The sequence below is a fragment of the Armigeres subalbatus genome, chromosome 1, assembly GCF_024139115.2.
Source record: "Armigeres subalbatus isolate Guangzhou_Male chromosome 1, GZ_Asu_2, whole genome shotgun sequence".
NCBI lineage: Eukaryota > Metazoa > Arthropoda > Insecta > Diptera > Culicidae > Armigeres > Armigeres subalbatus.
In genome coordinates, this window is record NC_085139.1 from 288422758 (window position 1) to 288443350 (window position 20593).

The following is a 20593-nucleotide window of genomic DNA, read 5'->3' on the forward strand; positions in this document are numbered from 1 at the left end:
CTAGGAACAACGTCGTCGGTTTTTGCAATGTTTTTTGTTGTGCAGCGGCCTAGCACCTCGAACATAAGAATGCCTCCGGAATTGGCTCGCTTCCATGCGAACAACAACCGGAGGAGGTATCGAACCGAAAACAACGGCGCACGGTTTTCCAGATTGTCATTCGCCGGAGCGGTTCCCGGAATTTCAAGCATCGCAGCCACCGCGCCGAGATTGATGGGTGGCGGCCATCTTCCGGCGCGGTGCGGCGCGGTTCGGCAAATCTGAATCACAGCCACAGATTTCGCTGCCAGATTGTGTCGCCGGTCTCGAAAAGACGTTCCATTCCCGCCCGCTAGCTGCGGACAGGATTCGGCAACATGGCACTAGGCTGCGGGACACGATGGCTACGAAGGAGGGAGTTGTTCGGGAGCGGCGCACCGGGAAAGTATATCGTCCTGTGAAATGCGACGATGTCTAATCAGATGGAAATTGGCAGCCACTCGTTATTCAAATATTTCCAATTCGATTGAGCCGTATATACCGTTTGCTTTTATCTATGGAAAGGAATGGCGACAGCACGGACGATGACGGCGATGCCAAGGCGAGGAGGATTCACTCATGTGAAGTTGTATTCCTGTCACCGGGCTCATATCACTTTTACGCCCGATTGGACAGAATCAATCGGGCGATGGGTATTCGAACGTGATATGTCACAACTTTTGAAAGGAAAGGGAAATATATTTAGGTGAGTTTGAATAGATGATTGTAATATTGATAACAGCAAAAAATATGTTTCCAAATTTCACTCTTTTTATTTCGATTCTATTCCACATTCCACAAAAAGGACTTCAAAGAACCACCTTTTCTGTACTTGTTTCGGATTTCCGGAGGTCACTCGAAAACATTTAGTACCCATTGACTTCAATTACTGTCGTAATCTGGTGCAAATGTGATGAATACCGTCATTCTACAAATTCGGCGTTAACGACTAGTTTTCATCGCACTTATTAAAGAAAAAAAAATGAAAAAAATGGTATGTTTGATACGTCAATTTGCCATTTTACGACATATGAGTTCTTTTGTTTGTTGGTAATTCGCGGCATAATTATCATTTGATTGATGGTAAAGTACGTACGAGAGCGCTCTTGACATCAAGATGCAGCCGAAAGACATCAAGATGCAGTTTAAATTTATTGCAGTCTGTAAAAACACGATGATACTTTTATGCCCAGGGAAGTCGAACAATTTCCAATCCGAAAATTGTCTAGACCGGCACCGGGAATCGAACCCAGCCACCCTCAGCATGGTCTTGCTTTGTAACTGCGCGTCTTATCGCACGGCTAAGAAGGGCCCCTAAAAAAAATAAGGGAACGCCTAGGGGAAAATACCTGACGGACATGTTTGATAGAGCTTGGACTCTCCTTTGAAAACTTGAGTGACCTTACAACTGATGGATCACCGTCCATCTTCAGGATTGCCAAAGAATTCACGGACCTTTACTGTCTAAAGTCGTTGTACTGTTGCCTGACTCGTTCCGTTCTGGAGTACTGCTCGGTCGTCTGGTCTCCACACTATAATAACGGCGCCGAAAGAATTGAATCCGTCCAGCGAAGCTATGAAAGCCGTTGCCGTTTGATTGATCTGGAACCCCTTTCCGTTCGCCGAAGCACAACGAGAGCATTACAGACAGCAGATCTACTACAAGGACGACTCGACTTCTCTTCTGGTACAAATTAACTACCACGTGCAATCCCGATCCCTTAGGAATAGTTCGATGTTCAGGGCTCCTATGCACCGAACGAACTACAGTATGTTCGTTGCTATCGGCGGTCTTCAAAGACTATTCAACAGAGTTGCATCTCTTTTTAATTTTAACTTGTTCCGTTAACTAATTCGCGAAAGGTTCAGTTTTTTTTTTTAGGAATAGTTGATAATGATACTTGACCATAGTAGAACAAGTATATGGTCAAAAATATCCATCCGTTTGGTCAAATAAAATTTACGGCCAAATTTCCTTCCTGCCAGACGACCATTTCGGCCGAACAACTTTTTGGCCAAATGGTCAATCGGCCGAACGAAACCATCAGGGCACCCGATTGAAGCGATTTGGATAGGAAGGGTGGAATCGCCAACTTCCCATTATTAACATCTCGTGGTTAAAAGGCGGGCTCTTCTCCCTATCTATTGGGTCAATCTGGGCTAGATTATATTATTGTATGTACGAACTTTCTTCTGGAAGGAGATTCTCTAATCATCCCGTGGATTCACATAAATGTCTTTGCTTATGGAACCACCCCATCCATGTTTGGCCCTTCATAAAGGAGTTTGATGAAAGACATATTCCTTGCTACAATATATGGCAGTATCATCATCATCATCATCATCATCATCATCAAATGGTCAATCGGCCGAGCGACATTTTACGTCCATTCCAGCTAAATAAAATTGTCGGCCAGGTGGGTTTTTGGCCTAATGTTTTTTTCAGGCAAACGACTTTCGGCATTGTGTCTATCGGTCGAATGGTCCTATCTGTCGTTTGGCCGAGAATCATTCGACGAAAAGCCATTTATTCGAATAACAGGTTAGACCAAAAGTCATGTAGCCAAATTCCATTAGGCAGAATTAAACGTTTGTCCGGGACGGTATTAGGTTAAACAGCTGAAAGGCTCAATCGGCCGAATTGGTAATATGACCGAAAAAGTTGTTCGCCCTGACAGTTTATTTGGCTGAAAATGACATTTAGCCGAAATGGTCGTTTGGCCGAAAAAGTCATTTGACCCACTGGATCATTTGACCAAAAATGCCGGTTGGAAGAAATGGCCGTTTGGCAGAAAGAGCCATTTGGCTCGAAAATGCAAAACAAACATTTCAGCCAAATGGCATTTTTTGCCAAATGACCTATTCAGCTAAATGACTTTTATGGCAAAATGCCCAATTCAGGCGTACGACATTTCCGGCCGAATTCCCATTTCAGCCAAATCACCCTTTCTGCCAATTGAGCTATTCACACAACTTTTTTTTTCAGCCAAAGAAACTGTTTGACCGAACGACATTTTTGGCAAAATAATTCTAGACTAGATAGGCTTCAGCAAAATGATTTGTTTGGTCGAACGACATGTGAGGCCAAATAACTTTCGACCTTACCAACAAACAATTTTATTGATATAAGCTATACAGCTTCTCAACCTGGGGTACATGTACCCCTGGGGGTACCTTCGCTGGCCCCGGGGGGGTACCCCGGAAAAGAATGCTTAATGGCGGATATATTCTACATTCTACATTGCTTGTGACCAGTTTCCACAGGACTTCATTCGGATATAACGAACCGATAAACGATTGCATAAGAACGTTAATGATAGTGGAAGACCTCTTCGAGTTCAATGAGCCATCCAGTCATTTTTCCGATAGATTAAGAAGATCAAATGTATTTTTATAAGGAGTTGTCCATGTAGATTTACGGATCCGATAGACATAAGAAAATAAAATAAATAAAAAAATAAAAAAATAAAAAAATAAAAATGAAATAAATAAAATAAATAAAATAAATAAAATAAATAAAATAAATAAAATAAATAAAATAAATAAAATAAATAAAATAAATAAAATAAATAAAATAAATAAAATAAATAAAATAAATAAAATAAATAAAATAAATAAAATAAATAAAATAAATAAAATAAATAAAATAAATAAAATAAATAAAATAAATAAAATGAATAAAATAAATTAAATAAATTAAATAAATTAAATACATTAAGTAAATTAAATAAATTAAATAAATTAAATAAATTAAATAAATTAAATAAATTAAATTAATTAAATTAATTAAATTAATTAAATAAATTAAATTAATTAAATTAATTAAATTAATTAAATTAATTAAATTAATTAAATTAATTAAATTAATTAAATTAATTAAATTAATTAAATTAATTAAATAAATTAAATTAATTAAATAAATTAAATAAATTAGATAAATTGAATAAATTAAATAAATTAAATAACCTAAATAAATTAAATAAATTAAATGAATAAAATAAATAAAATAATTAAAGTAAATAAATCCGTATTTTTTAAATGAGTGTTTTTGGTATTTCTCCGTGTTGCACTATCACAATCATATTTTTTTTGAAGGACGGAAAGAGGCAGGCGAGATATCGCCGGTGGTAAACAATTCAGATACAGTGAACTCTCCCTAACTCGATGTTCTGTAACTCGATATTTTCCCTTACTCGATGAAATTCAAAGTTCCTTGAATCTTGCATACTGCGTTCCCTCCGTAAGTCGATATCTCCCTTACTCGATATTCTCTCAGTCGAAGTAATTTTCCAATGTATTTTTACCTCGCTAATTCGATGTTGTCTGAAACAGTTACATGCATTAACCTTTCAAGAGGCTCGGAACCCTCTTTTCAAGAGGCTCGGAAGCCTCCTTTCAAGAGGCTCGGTAGCCTCCTTTCAAGAGGCTCGGAAGCCTCCTTTCAAGAGGCTCGGAAGCCTCCTTTCAAGAGGCTCGGAAGCCTCCTTTCAAGAGGCTCGGAAGCCTCCTTTCAAGAGGCTCGGAAGCCTCCTTTCAAGAGGCTCGGAAGCCTCCTTCAAGAGGATTGGAAGCCTCCTTTCAAGAGGCCCAGCCTCCCTTCAAGAGGCCCGGAAGCCTCCTTCAAGAGGCCTGGAAGCCTCCTTCAAGAGGCTCCGGAAGCCTCCTTTCAAGAGGCCTGGAAGCCTCCTTTCAAGAGGCCCGGAAGCCTCCTTCAAGAGGCTCGGAAGCCTCCTTTCAAGAGGCCCAGCCTCCTTTCAAGAGGCCTGGAAGCCTCCTTCAAGAGGCCCGGAAGCCTCCTTTCAAGAGGCTCCAAGCCTCCTTCAAGAGGCTCAGGAAGCCTCCTTCAAGAGGCCTCGGAAGCCTCCTTCAAGAGGCCTCGGAAGCCTCCTTTCAAGAGGCCTGGAAGCCTCCTTTCAAGAGGCCTGGAAGCCTCCTTTCAAGAGGCCCGGAAGCCTCCTTCAAGAGGCCTGGAAGCCTCCTTCAAGAGGCTCAGGAAGCCTCCTTTCAAGAGGCCTGGAAGCCCTTCAAGAGGCCTCGGAAGCCTCCTTCAAGAGGCTCAGAGCCTCCTTCAAGAGGGCCCCGAAGCCTCCTCAAGAGGCCTGGAAGCCTCCTTCAAGAGGCCCGGAAGCCTCCTTCAAGAGGCTCAGCCTCCTTCAAGAGGCTCAGCCTCCTTCAAGAGGCCTCAAGCCTCCTTTCAAGAGGCCCGGAAGCCTCCTTCAAGAGGCCTCGGAAGCCTCCCCTTCAAGAGGCTCGGAAGCCTCCTTCAAGAGGCCCGGAAGCCTCCCTTCAAGAGGCCCAGCCTCCTTCAAGAGGCCTGGAAGCCTCCTTCAAGAGGCCTCAGCCTCCTTCAAGAGGCTCAGGCCTCCTTCAAGAGGCCTGGAAGCCTCCTTCAAGAGGCCCGGAAGCCTCCTTTCAAGAGGCCCAAGCCTCCTTTCAAGAGGCCTGGAAGCCTCCTTTCAAGAGGCCTGGAAGCCTCCTCTCAAGAGGCTCAAGCCTCCTTCAAGAGGCCTGGAAGCCTCCTTTCAAGAGGCCTGGAAGCCTCCTTCAAGAGGCCCAGCCTCCTTTCAAGAGGCCCGGAAGCCTGCTTCAAGGCTCAGAAGCCTCCTTTCAAGAGGCCTGGAAGCCCTCCTTCAAGAGGCTCAGCCTCCTTCAAGAGGCCCGGAAGCCTCCTTTCAAGAGGCTCAGCCTCCTTCAAGAGGAAGCCTCCTTCAAGAGGCCTCAGAGCCTCCTTTCAAGAGGCCTGGAAGCCTTCAAGAGGCTCAGGCCTCCTTTCAAGAGGCCTGGAAGCCTCCTTCAAGAGGCCCGGAAGCCTCCTTCAAGAGGGCTCAAGCCTCCTTTCAAGAGGCCTGGAAGCCTCCTTCAAGAGGCCTGGAAGCCTCCTTCAAGAGGCTCAGAAGCCTCCTTCAAGAGAGCTCAAGAGCCTCCTTTCAAGAGGGCTCAGCCTCCTTTCAAGAGGCTCGGAAGCCTCCTTTCAAGAGGCCTGGAAGCCTCCTTCAAGAGGGCCTGGAAGCCTCCTTTCAAGAGGCCTGGAAGCCTCCTTTCAAGAGGCCTGGAAGCCTCCTTCAAGAGGCCTGGAAGCCTCCTTTCAAGAGGCCGGAAGCCTCCTTTCAAGAGGCTCGGAAGCCTCCTTTCAAGAGGCTCGGAAGCCTCCTTTCAAGAGGCTCGGAAGCCTCCTTTCAAGAGGCTCGGAAGCCTCCTTTCAAGAGGCTCGGAAGTCTCCTTTCAAAAGGCTCGGAAGCCTCCTTTCAAGAGGCTCGGAAGCCTCCTTTCAAAAGGCTAGGAAGCTTGCTTTTAAAAGGCTCGGGAGCCTCCTTTTGAGAAGCTCGGAAACATCCTTTCAAGTGGCTCGAAAGCGTCCTTTCAAGTGGCTCGAAAGTGTCCTATCAAGAGGATCGAAATCTTCCTGTCAAGAGGCTCAGAAGCCCTTTTTAAGAAGCTCGGAAGCCTGATTTTAATAAGCTTGGAATTCTTCTTCCAAGGTGCTTGAAAGCCTCCTTTCAAGAGGCTTTATGGAAAGCACCCAAATACCCAAAATCGCATAATTATCCCATATGAATAGGAAATCCAGCAAAGATGGGATTGATATGCGTTCATAGCCAGCATATATCTCGTTAGTTTTCAGTTTCGTTTTTGGAAATTCCAAAGCATTTTCTTTTGGAAATTCAAAAGAATTTCCTTTTGGAAATTCAAAAGGATTTCCTTTTGGAAATTCCAAAGAATTTCTTTTCGAAAATTCCAAAGAATTTTTTTTTCAGAAATTCCAAAGAATTTCCTTTCAGAAACTCCAAGGAATTTCCTTTCAGAAATTCCAAAGAATTTCCTTTTGGAAATTCCAAAAATTTTGTTAAGAAAATTATTTTGAGGAGCTTTTTATTGTCGAGTCAAGTGCGAAACACTGAAGACGACCTTACTGTTGAGGTCAAAATACGTAACTGTCACGGTACAATCAAGTGGTGGAATTAAATGGGATAGTACAAACTCGTCTTATGACAAGTGAGTTACAAAGAATTTTCTTCAAGAAATTAAAAAAAAAATTCCTTTTGAAAATTCCAAAAAATTTCCTTTTGGAAATTGCGAAGAGTTTATTTAGGAAATTCTAAAGAATTAAAAAAAATCTACTCACCAAACACAAGATCGTATATCATAGCGTATAACTGTACAAAGTGGAGGCCATATACGCACATTTTGCATGCAGTCAAATGGAGGAATGCGCCTAAATCGCCTCCACAATGTACACTTATTCGCTAGCATATGCGATTTTGTGTTGACTGGGTATTCAGGCATTCCGAAGAAATTCCCTTTGTAAATTTCAGAAAAACCCTTCCGCATATTCCGGAGAAGTATCCGTGAAAAAATCCGAAGATTTTACCATCGAAAATGACAAGGAATTTCCATCGACAATGCGGAAGAATTTCCCTTTACAATAGCCGAAAAATTTCCCTCCAGAAATGCCGAGAATTCCAAAAAAGGGAAGAATTTCTTCGGTATTTCCAAAAGTAAATTCTTTGGAATTTCCAAACAGAAATTCTCTTTAAAAATTCAGAATACCGAAGATTTTCTTTCGTTAATTTCGAAGAATTTCCTTTCGGAAATATCGAAGAATTTCCTTTAAATGCGTGGTGAGTGGTTTGCAGCGTGTTTTCAATAGAGTGGCGTCGGTGTATGATTTCCTCTTGATGCGAGATGTCCTCCGCCGGTTCTTCACATCATTTTTCACCGACCAGAACAATTGGCGCACATAGACTATAGTTAATGTATTTGTGATTGTAATTGTATTTTAATCCTTGACAATGTTTTTAATGTAGTGATGTGATAATGTATTTATATATATTTTTTTAAACCATTATTGGGGCTGTATCAAGTTTGTTGATGTAATAAATAATAAATAAATAAAAGGCAACTTCTATGGACATTGAAAGGCCCATCCCAATTTTCCTAAGATTATCAAGATTCCAAAAACAGTATTTGTTCAAGTTACTGAAAACATCTCTGCTATTATGATTCATCCCGGACCTATCCCACCAATCTCCACCACCTTGCACCTTCTCCAAAAAGAAGAAAACAACCAACAGGAAGTTTCAAAACAAACTGTTGATCTTTTTCCGACGATTATTCGCACTTGTGTGTTCGGGCGCATGGCGAGCAGCGTGTCCACAGCTTCATTTGGTGTTACTTCTCGGAACTAGGACTATTATGCGAAACACCATCGCCATCGACGACCATATCGCCCCCTGCTTCCATCTCCACGGCCCGGGACGCTGAAGTCCGCTATGGCGCCAACGCCCCCACCATAACCGTTAAACAACGCGAGTCCACTCAACAGGTGGCCAATTTCCATATTGTGCAAACAAGGCATACGACGATGGCAGCGGGCGACGCTTGGGTGCCCCAAAGCGAACCGAAAAGAAAATCTGCTATGAATAAATTACCGGAAAATGCCAACATGAAGTTTTCCAGTTTCACTGGGAAGCCTTCCCGGAGCTCGGTCCAGCAGCTCTCGTGTCGTTCGTCTGGTGGTGTCTACTAAATGAAAAGAAAAACACGGAACCAGACGGCGACAGTGCAGTGGGGGTGCGCAGGAGGACCCGAAAACAGATTATTACACCAATTTCCCCGGAATTTTGCGTTTGGGTTCCGGGCAGCAGGAAAAACAAAGAAAGGGGGAAAAATGGGCAATCCTGGGAATCCGGTTGTGGATGACGACAACGACAACGGTGACCTTGTTGAATGAAATGTAATCCGCCCATTTTACCTCTCGTGGCGTTTGAAGAGGGAAAGTGGGTACATTTTTGCAAGAAAACAATAGTCCTATTGTTGTTGGGGTTTTGCGTTGTTGTACCATTGATAAAAAAAAATTAAGAACCTGAATTTAAGTATGTCAGTTAACCTTCTGTCTGTGCTCAAAAAAACTTACGTTGTCTGTGCTCTGGGGTCAAATTGACCCCAAATTGAAATTGCTATAACTTTTTTAATGTTTGGCCAATTTTGGATTTTTGTTTCGAAAGATAAATTAATCATCTTTCAGGTCGTTACCAAAGATTGACTATTGGTGGGCGGGTACATCGCGGGGAGGGGTTTTAGTGAACAAGGGTATAAAACCAGTGATTTTTCATGCTTATTTTACTTATACCCGAAAATCCTACCCATTTTGAACTGCACCTTTTTTAGAAAGGTTATGCAGGAAGACATGTGCTCTGGAATGAGGCGTTGATAAGTTTAGAACTCGGCCGCCAGGTGGTGGTATATTTGAATTCATTATTTTGGACTACTTAAGATATTCCGATGTATAGAATTCTCCTCAGTGTAAATATTATTATCGCACAAATTCAAAAATTGGAAGAAGTACTCATTATATTGAGCACCGCTTTGTAGTGCTAGACATCCTGAACAATGTTGCCGAATACAACTTGAGTGTAGGTATGAGCGATCTCAAGCTAAAGCAATATTTCATATATGCAAGAATATTGCAAGTCCGCTAGCGCCGCCTATTTGTAAATTTCCTAATTATTCATTTCGTCACATGACAGTCCATTCCCACCAGACGAACTTTATTAAAGAAGTCATCTTTACAAATTTCAAATTTGTGCGATAAGAATATTAACAATGAGGAAAATTCCATATATCGGAATTACTTGAGTAGTCTAAATTAATGAATTCAAATGTTCCGCCACCTAGTGACCAAGCTCTAAACTAATCAATGCCTCATATCAAAGCACACGCCTTCCTGCATAACCTTTTTGAAAAGGTGCAGTTTAAAATGGGTAGGACTTTCAGATATAAGTAAAATAAGCATGAAAAATCACTATTTTTGTACCCTTTTACGAATACCCCTCCTGCGATGTATCCGCCCACCTATAGTCAATCTTTAATAACGACCTGAAAGATGATTAAATTATCTTTCGAAACAGCCCCAAAAATCCAAAATTGGCCAAGCATTAAAAAAGTTATAGCATTTCAATTTGGGGTCAATTTGACCCCAGAGCACAGACAACGTAAGTTTTTGAAAAAGTACACTGTAGCGAATATTTTCAAGATTTTGAAGTGAATTTGCACCTAGGAGACAGATCTCAAGTGAGCTTTTACCAAACTACCAAAAATTAGGAGAATCGGTTGAAAATTAAAAAAATGGCAGCCACTCAAAGTGGCCTGGGGTCATATTGACCCCAGAGCACAGACAAAAGGTTAAGAATAGCTCTTTGTATTCGTTTAGTTATTGCCTTTTGTCATTTGGCATGTCTTTCACTGAAAGTGGGTGAATCTAAAATTAAATCGTCTTAGAACAATACAGAGAAGAAATAAACAGACATTAAATTTAAAATCATGCCCAGGCATCAACCTAGCAACAAATGGTTTCATTTTCCCAACCAAGAAATTCTTGGACCTTGTTTCAATTTCCATAATTCATCATCGTCAGTTCGATGCCCCAGGTCTCTGCAGAAGAAAAACCTACATTTGAAATGATAATGAGAGGCGCTCCTCTCTCTACTCTTCAGCTGTACAACATTCCGAGTATTCCATCACTTTCTGCTAATCTGAACAAAAAAGATTTGCGTCCCCGGTGAGTACTCACTCTGCACGCAGAGGTATTCCAAATGTACCTGATTCGAGGCTGCGTGGAAAATGATAGATTGTTCTTTCTTATCCAACCCGGAGTTTTGGGGTTTGTTCTTTCGGCAGACGGACAGACAAAATCAGACCGTAGCGCATACGGTTCGACACGTGCCACCAGCAGCAGCTGCGGGGGTACACCATCCATACCCCATTCGGCAGCGTGCTCACCTCGACAGGAGTCTCGAGTAAAATTGGCGAGATGAAATATGATCTGATGTATTACCGAGGCTGGGTGAAAATATGACCTAAAACGAAGTTGATAAATTTGCAGCAGTCGCGATATGGTTTGCTTGGAATGAGTTTTTTTGTCTTAAGAGAGGCTTAAAAAACTCATTCTAAACAATGGACTGTTGCAAATTCAACAGCAACATTTTCGACCATATCTCACCAAGCCTCGGTAATATATCAGATCATATTGAGTATTATTAGATATTCTTCAAATTATTCCTTTTCCTTCTAGTTTGTCCTTTCTTCCTTTTTTTCTATGCTATTTTGATATAATTATTTGAACAAGTAGATCTGTGCAATTTTTGAATAATTACATTATGAAGTGTAAAAAGGTTTGACGTTCGAGCAGAGCCTACATGAACACTTATCCTTACATCGAGTTTATTTACGCAGAATTCAAAAGTATCCAACTGACTGTTTCGGCGGTGTCCGTAAAGCCATTTGTACGTCCAAACGGCAAACGTATTACCAATGGCACCATTTTCATTTGAAGAACTTTCCGGCCATGTCTAAAGAATAATGAAAATGGTATTGAAACCAGAATTCCAGAAACCAGAGCTCTTTTCGGTTGTGATGATGGAAAGCATCATGCCACCTATCGGTATACGCTTCAGAATGGTTCTGAGACCATGGAAATCTCCGGGAAAAAAGCTAATAGCACTTCGTGGCAGCTTGTGAAATTCTAAAACAAAACACCCTTGATCGATATTCTCTTGATAACGACTCTGGTTTTGTCTGAATATGGGCAATTATGTTCAATTCCAGGCAGAGAACTCGCCAATCTCTGGTCAATTATCTTGATTCTGTGCGCTTATGAAGTGGGAACCAAAGAATGACAGGATAATCGTTGCCAGATTTAGAACAACACGAGTCCAAAACCTTATTACCCAATGTAATACGTCAACCGATGCTGCTGATCTGCAAGACAAAGTCGAAGATAGAATTCAGCGGACGATGGACGCCAACCAGCCCCCACCTTGAGGGAGTTTAAGGATGCCATACAATATCTAAATACAAATAAAGCAGCTGGTAAGAATGGTATCAGAATTGCGCTCATCAAGAAGGGCCCGGAAAAACTGATCCCTTGCCTGCATAAAGTGATAGCCAAAAGTGGAAGGAAGGGATCATATGCCTTATTTACAAAAAGGACAACTTTCGAGCGATCATCATCCTTAATGCCGCCTACAAAGTGATATCCCAGTTCATCTTCCGTCGCCTGTCACCAATAGTGAATGAGTTCGTGGGAAGTTATCAAGCCGGCTTCGTTGACGGCCGCTCGACAAGGGACAAGATCTTTACTGTACGGTAAATCCTTCAAAAAATGGCGTGAATACCAGATCCCAATGCACCATCTGTTCATCGATTTCAAGGCAGCATTCGACAGTATAGACCGCGTAGAGCTATGGAAAATTATAGGCGAGAACAGCTACCCTGGGAAGCTTACCAGACTGACCAAAGTAACGGTGGATGGTGTGCAAAACTGTGTGAAGATATCGGGCGAACATTCCAGTTCGTTCGAATCTATGACAAGAGGTCGAATGACAAATGGTCGAAAGGACAATAGATCGAAAGGCATAAAAGGCCGGAAGGGACGAAAGGTCGAAAAGGACAAAAGGTTGAAAGGGACAAAGGTCGGAAAGGACAAAAAATCGAAAGGTCAACCAAGAACAAGTTGGATTTAATCCAAATGAATTTGTGAAATGCATTTAACTTCAAGTAGAAAAAACACACAAGCCTCTTGAAATGAGGTTTTCGAGCTTTTCAAAAAGAGATTTCTGAGCTTCTTGAAAAGAGGATTCGAGATTCTTTAAAAAAGATTTACGCGCCTCTTGGAAGGAGGTTTTCTATCCTCTTGAAGGTGGCTTCCCAATTTCTTGGAAGAAGACTTCCGAGCCTCTTGGAAGGAGGCTTCCGAGTCTCTTGAAAGTAGTCTTCCGCGCCCTTTGAAAGGAATCTTCCGGGCTTCTCGGAAGGAGGCTTCCGAGTCTCTTGAAATGAGACTTCCGAGCCTCTTGCAAGGAGGCTTCCGCCTCTTGAAAGTAGTCTTCCGGGCCCTTCGAAAGCAGTCTTTCGGGCCTCTTGGAAGGAGGCTTCCGAGCGTCCTGGAAGGATGCTTCTGAGTCTCTTAAAAGTAGTCTTCCGGGTCTTTTGAAAGCAGTCTTTCGGGCCTCTTGAAAGGAAGCTTCCAAGTGTCCTGGAAGGAAGCTTCCGACTATCTTGAAAGAAGGCTTCCGTGCCTCTTGTAAGGAGGTTTCCGAGCCTCTTGAAACGAATCTTTCGAGTCTCTTGAAAAGAGGTTTCCGAGCCATTTGAAAGAAAGCTTCCGGGTATCTTGAAAGGAGCCTTTCTAACCTCTTGAAAGGCGGCTTCCGAGCCTCAGGAATGATGACTTCCGAACCTAATTGAAGGAGGCTTCTGGGTATCTTGAGAATGGGCTTCCGAGCCTCGTGAAAGGAGGCTTCTGAGTTTCTTGCAGAAAGGCTTCCTAGCCTTTTGAATAGAGATTTCCAAGATTCTTGAAAGAAGACTTACGAGACTCTTGAAGGGAAACTTTCTTAATTTCGAATTTCTTAAAGGAGGCTTCCGAGCCTCTTGAAAGTAATCTTCAGGGCCCTTTGAAAGGAATCTTCCGGGCCTCTTGGAAGGAGGCTTCCGAGCCTCTTGAAAGAAGGCTTCCGAGCGTTCTGAAAGGAAGCTTCCGAACCTCTTAAAAGGAGGTTTTTGTGTCTCTGGAAAGAAGCCTTCCAAGCCTCTTGAAAGTGGCAGCAATTTCCATTTAAAATTAGAAATTTTCCTTAAACAATTAGGAAATTGCCAATAAAAAAATCAGGGTATGAGCAATAAATAATTATAAAATTTTAACGTTAACGAATTTTAAACGTTTTTAAAGAAGGGGTCATCTATGGAAAAAAAGCACAGTTTGATTGCTTTTTTATATTTCTTTATGGAAATTTTGTTATTTTTTTTATTGCTTTTTATTGATCATTTCGTGGAAAATTTTTATTTTGTTATGAAAAAAATATATTTATTTTGTGGAAAATTTTGTTATTTTTTATTGCTAATATTGATTTATTTATGGAAATTTTGTATTTTTTTTTTCATGGAACATTTAATTTTTTTTATGGAAAATTCTTCTTTTATAATTGCAATTTTTGCTTTTAAAAGTACTTATTTATTTTTGTTTTGTGGAAAATTTTTAATTGTTTAAGGAAATTTTGTTTTATTTGTGGAAATTTTATATTTATTTATTGCTCATACCCTGATTTCTTTATTGGCAATTTTCTATTTTCTTATGGGAATTTTCTAATTGTTTAGGGGGAGTATTTATTTTAGTCCTTGAAAGTAGGTTTCAAGCCTCTTGAAAGGAGGTTTCCGAGCCTCTTGAAAGGAGTCTTCTGAGTCTCTTGAAAGGAGGTTTCCAAGCCTTTTGAAATGAGGCTTCTGAGGCTCTTGAAGGGAGGCTTCCGAGCCTTTCAGATGGAGACTTCCGAGCTTTTTGGAAGAAGGCTCCCGAGCCGCTTAAAGGGATACTTTTGAACCTCTTAAAAGGAAGCTTCTGAGCCTTTTGCAATGAGGCTTTCGAGCCTCTTGAATGGCGGCTTCCGAACCTTTTGAGAGGAGGCTTTCGAGTCTCTTGAGAAGCGACTTTTGAGCCTCTTTAAAGGAGGCTTTTGAGCCCCTCGAAAGGAGGCTTTCGAGCCCCTCGAAATGAGACTTTAGAGCTTTTTGAAAGAAGACTTTCGAGTCTTTTGAAAGGAGGCTTTCGAGCCTCTTGAAAAAAGTCTTCCAAGCCTTTTGAAAGTAGACTTCCGAGCTTTCTGAATTGAGGCTTCCGAGCCTTTTGAAATGAGGCTTCTGAGCTTTTTAAAAGGAGGCTTCCGAGCCTCTCAAAAGGAGGCTTCCGAGCCTCTGGAAAGTAGTCTTCCCGGCCTCTTGAAAGGAGGCTTCCGAGCCTCTTGAAAGTAGTCTTCCGGGCCCTTTGAATGCAGTCTTTCGGGCCTCTTTAAAGGAGGCTTCCGAGCGTCCTGGAAGGAATTTTCCGAGTATTTTGAAAGGAGGCTTCCGTGCATCTTGGAAGGAGTCTCCCGAGTCTCTTGAAATTAGTCTTCCGAATCTCTTGAAAAAAGGTGTCCGAGCCTTTTGAAAGGAGGCTTCCGAACCTTTCGAGAAGAGGCTTTCGAGTCTTTTGAAAGGAGGCTTCCGAGTCTCTTGAAAGAAGGCTTATAATCCCCTTAGAAGGAGGTTTCCAAAGCTTTTTGAAAGGAGGCACCCGAGCCTCTTAAAAGGAGACTTTGGAACCTCTTGAAAGGAGGCTTCCCAGCCTTTTGAATGGAGGCTTTCGAACTTTTTGAGGAGAGGCTTTCGAGTCTCTTGAGAAGAGACTTTCGAGCGTTTTGAAATGAGGCTTTCGAGCCCCTGGAAAGGAAGCTTTCGAGCCTTTTGAAATGAGGCTTCCGAGCTTCTTGAAAGGAGGCTTTCGAGCTTCTTAAAAGGAAGCTTCCGAGCTTCTTAAAAGGAGGCTTTCGAGCCTTTTGAAAGGAAGCTTCCGAGCCTCTTGAAAGGAGGCGTCCGAGCCTCTTTATAGGGAGCTTCCGAGCCTCTTGAAAGGAGGCTTCCGAGCCTCTTGAAAGGAGGCTTCCGAGCCTCTTGAAAGGAGGCTTCCGAGCCTCTTGAAAGGAGGCTCTGGAGCCTCTTGAAAGGGAGACTTCTGGAGCCTCTTGAAAGGAGGCTTCTAAGCCTCTTGGAAAGGAGGCTACTGAGCCTTTGAAAGGAGGCTCTGGAGCTCTCTTGAAAGGGAGGCTTCTGAGCCTCTTGAAAGGAGGCTCTGAGCCTCTTGAAAGGAGGCTCTGAGCCTCTTGAAAGGAGGTTTCTGAGCCTCTTGAAAGGAGGCTCTGAGCCTCTTGAAAGCAGGCTTCTGAGCCTCTTGAAAGGAGGCTTCCTGAGCCTCTTGAAAGGAGGCTTCTGAGCCTTCTTGAAAGGAAGTTTCCGAGCCTCTTGAAAGGAGGCTTCCGAGCCTCTTGAAAGGAGGCTTCCGAGCCTCTTGAAAGGAGACTTCCGAGCCTCTTGAAAGGAGGCTTCCGAGCCTCTTGGAAGGAGGCTTCCGAGCCTTTTGAAAGGTAGGTGTCTTCTGAGCCTTTCGAAAGAAAGCTCCTGAGGCTCTTGAAGGGTGGCTTCCGATCCTTTTGGATGGAAGCTTTCGAGCCTTTCGGATGGAGGCTTCTGAGTCTCTGGAAAGGAGGCTTCTGAACCTCTTGAAAATAGAATTCCAAGCCTTTTTGAATGAAGCCTTCCGAGCCTCGTAAAAGGAGGCTTCCGAGTTTCTTGAAAGGAAGTTTCCAATTTTTGTCCGAGCCACCCCCAGCGAATCGCTGCCTGTAGCCTATTGTTGCGTTATGGTATCACTGTCCATTAGAATTTAAAAAAAATCTGATAATATAAGATTGAGCACCGGGAAATATCGCACCATCAGCCAACTTCGTCCTATTATCGTGGTAGTTAAATTTTGTTGCAGTAAATATAAAACTATTTTAGCATATTAGACGATACTCCATGAAACTGAATTGATCAATATGATCATCCTTTGCCATTTTTTCCTTTTCAGTTCATTTTTGAACATTTTTTGAATCCAATCGTGAGAACGCTAACAAATAGGCGACAAATCAAACTGCATGTAATGTTCCTTTAAAATTTCGTTGCAGGATTCCTCATCATATTTTGTTTAAGATTAATTATTTTAATTTCCCCCCCCCCCCCAGTGGTGATGATGCCTTTCTCGATTCAATATTGTAGATCCAGTTGAAAACCGAACTGAGCTCTTGCGATAATCTCATTTTCTTCCATTTCCGAATGTCGCAACTGCATCGCGAGTGATGCACATGATGGCGCACAGCTATGGCATAGATGCGCACTACTCGCGATGCAGTTGGGAGAAAATGCGATTGTCGCGGGAGCTCATTTCGGTTTTCAACTGGATCTACAATATGTTGAATTCGAATTTATGTTGTAAATGCTAATTGTCTACATTTTGGCGATTGAAAGATTCGATGCATGCTGCTTAAAAATTACTCAATTATGAGAGTAATGGGTTGCTCCACGGCCAAAATGATTAACGATTCAAAGTGTGAATGTAAACAATGTTTTTGTTGATTGAAAAATTAAAATATATTCCATACTGCCTGATTTATTGAAAAACAAAAAAAAAGTGTCTAACTAGGAAATTGGCTCCGTCGAATGAAACCAGTTGCACTCGAATCGGTAAGTTCTTCTATATGAAACGCGTTTAACAAAAAAATATTCATGGGCTACACACATACACACACACACAGGCAGACAGCATGTGCTCAGTTTTTCAAGGTGAATCACTATGTGTCTCTGAGCCTTCTATCAAAATTTGACTTTTGGAGTTAAATTATAGCCTTCTGGTACAACTTTGTTGTACGAGGAAGGCAAAAAGAAAAAAACTCGAAGGTGCAGCCCAATCGGGTTGTACACAAAGGTGACGTTGAACTACGTAGCTGTATGTAATGTACAAGTTTTCAACCTGTTTTCGTTGTTTATCCTGTGCTCCTGAGATTTAGTGAGCATTACGAACCCTGATTATGTATACCAACATTTGAAAAGGATGAAAACAATTAAAGTTTTAAAATAATCGATCACATATCCAAATTATCAGCTCGTTAGAGAGTAAGAATCGTTCGATAATTGTATCTCGATTCGAAGCATTGGTAAATGCTACTTTTGAACTTATTTTCCTACATAACACCAAAACACAATGCCAAACATCCGATTGAACTTCATTGTTGACATTAAATTGGTATTAGTTAGGTTTACACTGAAATGATAATTTTGTGTTTATTATCAATCGATTCCAAAATTTAAAAAGTGATCGCCTTTGACAACTCGCCTACTTTTCACATCTGAGAAGTTATCAAATGATAATTCCAATAATTATCGTATGAGAATGATTCAGCACAACCCTGGCTGAAAGTGTAGCGCTGCAACAATCACCCACGCAAACTGAAACAGAGACTAAGCACCCGCCGCTAAGTCAGTTTAAACCCCCCGGCGCATTACAGAAAAGCCCATCGTGAAAGCTGGGCTATCAACGGCGTTTGGTGGGTCATCCTATGGAGGAACTCAGAGTAGACGCGACAAAGAAGTTTGACAATTTGTTGATCATAATTTGTATTCCTTCATGTGACAAGACAAGACCTTCATCTTCAAGACAGACGTAGTTCAACGTCAAAAAAAAGTTATATAAGTAAAGTAATACTCTTGACTCAGCTCACGTGACAATGATAGTGACATCATTTGTTTACATTGAAACTGAAAGTTTCAGCGCGTGTTCAGACTGCCTTGGTTTTGTATGCCGTGGGCTTGCAAATTATTTGTGCAACATTGTTGCTCGCGTACTTATCAGCGGTGGCAGACGTTATCAAAAAAGGTAGAAGATTAAAAAATTGCAATCGATTCAGATCCGGTTCCAGGCTATTGACTGTGAACTCGTGATATGCCATGTAATTATTTTGGTGTTATCTAGCTTTTTGATCCTTTCTTTGCCTAAAATCAATGAAGTTACCATGTGCTGAATGGGATCGATTTTTTTTATTATAAGCCTCAAAATCCACTTGAAATGTTTTGAGCTTTTAAAACCACAAGGTCTACTCACAATGTTGATCAGAATCAATATGTAGCCTATGCTAATATTTTTGGAGTTTTCGTAAACCTGTAAAAAAATAACGTATGGACCGTATCTCATATTATTTCTGTACGCCCAGAAATCATCGATTGAAAGCTTCTTCTAATGAGATTTTTTTTGCTATTTTCAGATCCAGCTCAAAGTCAACTTTCGTAGCTGCTCACTTACAAGGTAACACACCGGATTATTCTTTCGATCCCAAAAGACGGAAAGTTAACGCCAACAATACATGACATGGGCCACCGAGGAAAAGCCGGACCAAAATTTCACTCTCTGTCTCTCTGCCGCACAATTTCACTCGTCTTGTTCTTTTGGATGTGGAAAAGTTTCACCCCCTCTGTGGGAAAGCTCGACCGATTCGCATCGGATCGATTCCGTTTTCATGCCTATATGTACGGTACCGTACTCATGCCATCAGTAATTCTGCACTTCTTCCACCCCACCCCGAAGAATTGTTGGGGGGAGGGAGGGAGGCACACGATGCTGGTGGGCCGCAGGAAATGAGCATGTCAATCAAGCGAGCAGCTGCTGTGAACCGCTGCGCTGCTGGATGGCAATGAACAGGAGATGTTTGCTTCCTTTGGCGTTCGAACTTGGACGGGCAGGAACTGGTCCCGTCAAACAAACTTCCCGTGACGGACGGAGAAGTTTGCCTCTGTCAGGCCGCGAGGGGGTGGACGGCTCGTTGTTTGCTTCGATGTTATACTCCATGCAGATTCCGTTCAATACATCAATTAGGGAGATGATAATGGATGTTTTTCTGGCACTTTTAACGAGATATACAAACGACAGATTGATGCTTTTCGCGACCTCGGAGTTTTCAAGTTAAACGGGCATGTTGGTTCCAGCCGTCTGTAGCATGTAGCAGGTTAAGGGGTTTTGGCGTCTGGGTGCGGAATAAACAAATCCCAACGAATATAGCAGAACCGTTACATTATACAATACATCTTCCGGAATTGTTTATAAACATTGGTTGGTCACTGTTACAGCTTCGTTGGGAATTTAACACATTTTTCCAGTAAAGTAATTTGAGTCCCTAAAGAAACGGCTGTGCGAAGCAATACCATGATCGAACGCGTCGAATGTGTCGAAAATATGAAATCCACTTTGCTACCTCCATTGCAAAAGTCCATGTGTAAAATCATGAATATATTGCGCAGTTTTTTGTGAGTGCTGCTGAGGAAAATAAATAAAAGAAATCGATTCAATCCAGTATATGGTAATGGCATTAATTTTGGGCAAAAAGGATCATAAAGCCAGATAACACCAACGCAATGACTCAGCACATAACAAGTTCACACTCAAAAGCCTGAAACCGGGTCTGAATCGGTTGCAACGCTTTTATTCTACAATTTCGATAACGGCGGCTACCGTTGATAAGTTCGCGAGGAACAATGGTGCAAATATAAATATAAAATTAAACCCAAGGTATACAAAACCAAGGCAGTCTCCACAGGTATCTCTCAAAATCCTCTGCAGAGAATCAGTTTTGTCCGCATAATTCTTTCGGAATCTTACACAGAATTTTCTCTGAACCTTTTACAGGAATTTCTTAGAATGCTTAGAGGAATTCTCTCATAATATTTTACAGGCTTCGTTCCGCTCGAATCTTGTGAATGGCTCTGAGAGAATCCTGTTAAGAATTCTGAGAGAAACCTGTTAAGGATTCTGAGAGAATCCAGATAAGGATTCGGAGAAAATCCAGGAAAGTATAACGAAATACTTCCTTCAAGAGAATACAATGAAATATTCAAGGCAAAACTTGGGGGGGATTGCACAAAAATCCTGTAAAGATTCTGAAAGAATCCAGTTAAGGATTTCAATAGAAACCAGTTAAGGATTCTTAGAGAATCCTTCACAGAATTGTTCTGTTATCTCTCACATGATTTCCTTCGATTTTTCACAGGATGAAAGAAATATTTCGTTATTTTTAACATCTTTAACAGGATTCTCTTAGAATCCTCAACAGGATTCTCCCAAAATATTCTCAACGAGATTCTTCTAGAATCCTTAATAGGATTCTCTCAAAATGCTTAA

At 41.7% G+C, this 20593-nt stretch overlaps 1 protein-coding gene across 5 annotated transcripts in view; it reads left to right on the forward strand.

The window, feature by feature from the left end:
• LOC134207693 (signal transducer and transcription activator-like) overlaps nucleotides 1-20593 on the forward strand; it is a 345148-nt gene that overhangs the window by 105830 nt on the left and 218725 nt on the right. For 4 of the 5 annotated variants that reach the window (XM_062683491.1, XM_062683487.1, XM_062683493.1 and 1 more), the window contains exon 2: nucleotides 18687-18727. The exons of the other annotated variant lie outside the window; for it this stretch is intronic. The gene's annotated coding sequence lies outside the window, so the exon portion shown is untranslated. The remainder of the gene's footprint in view (nucleotides 1-18686; nucleotides 18728-20593) is intronic. 5 annotated transcript variants of the gene reach the window in all.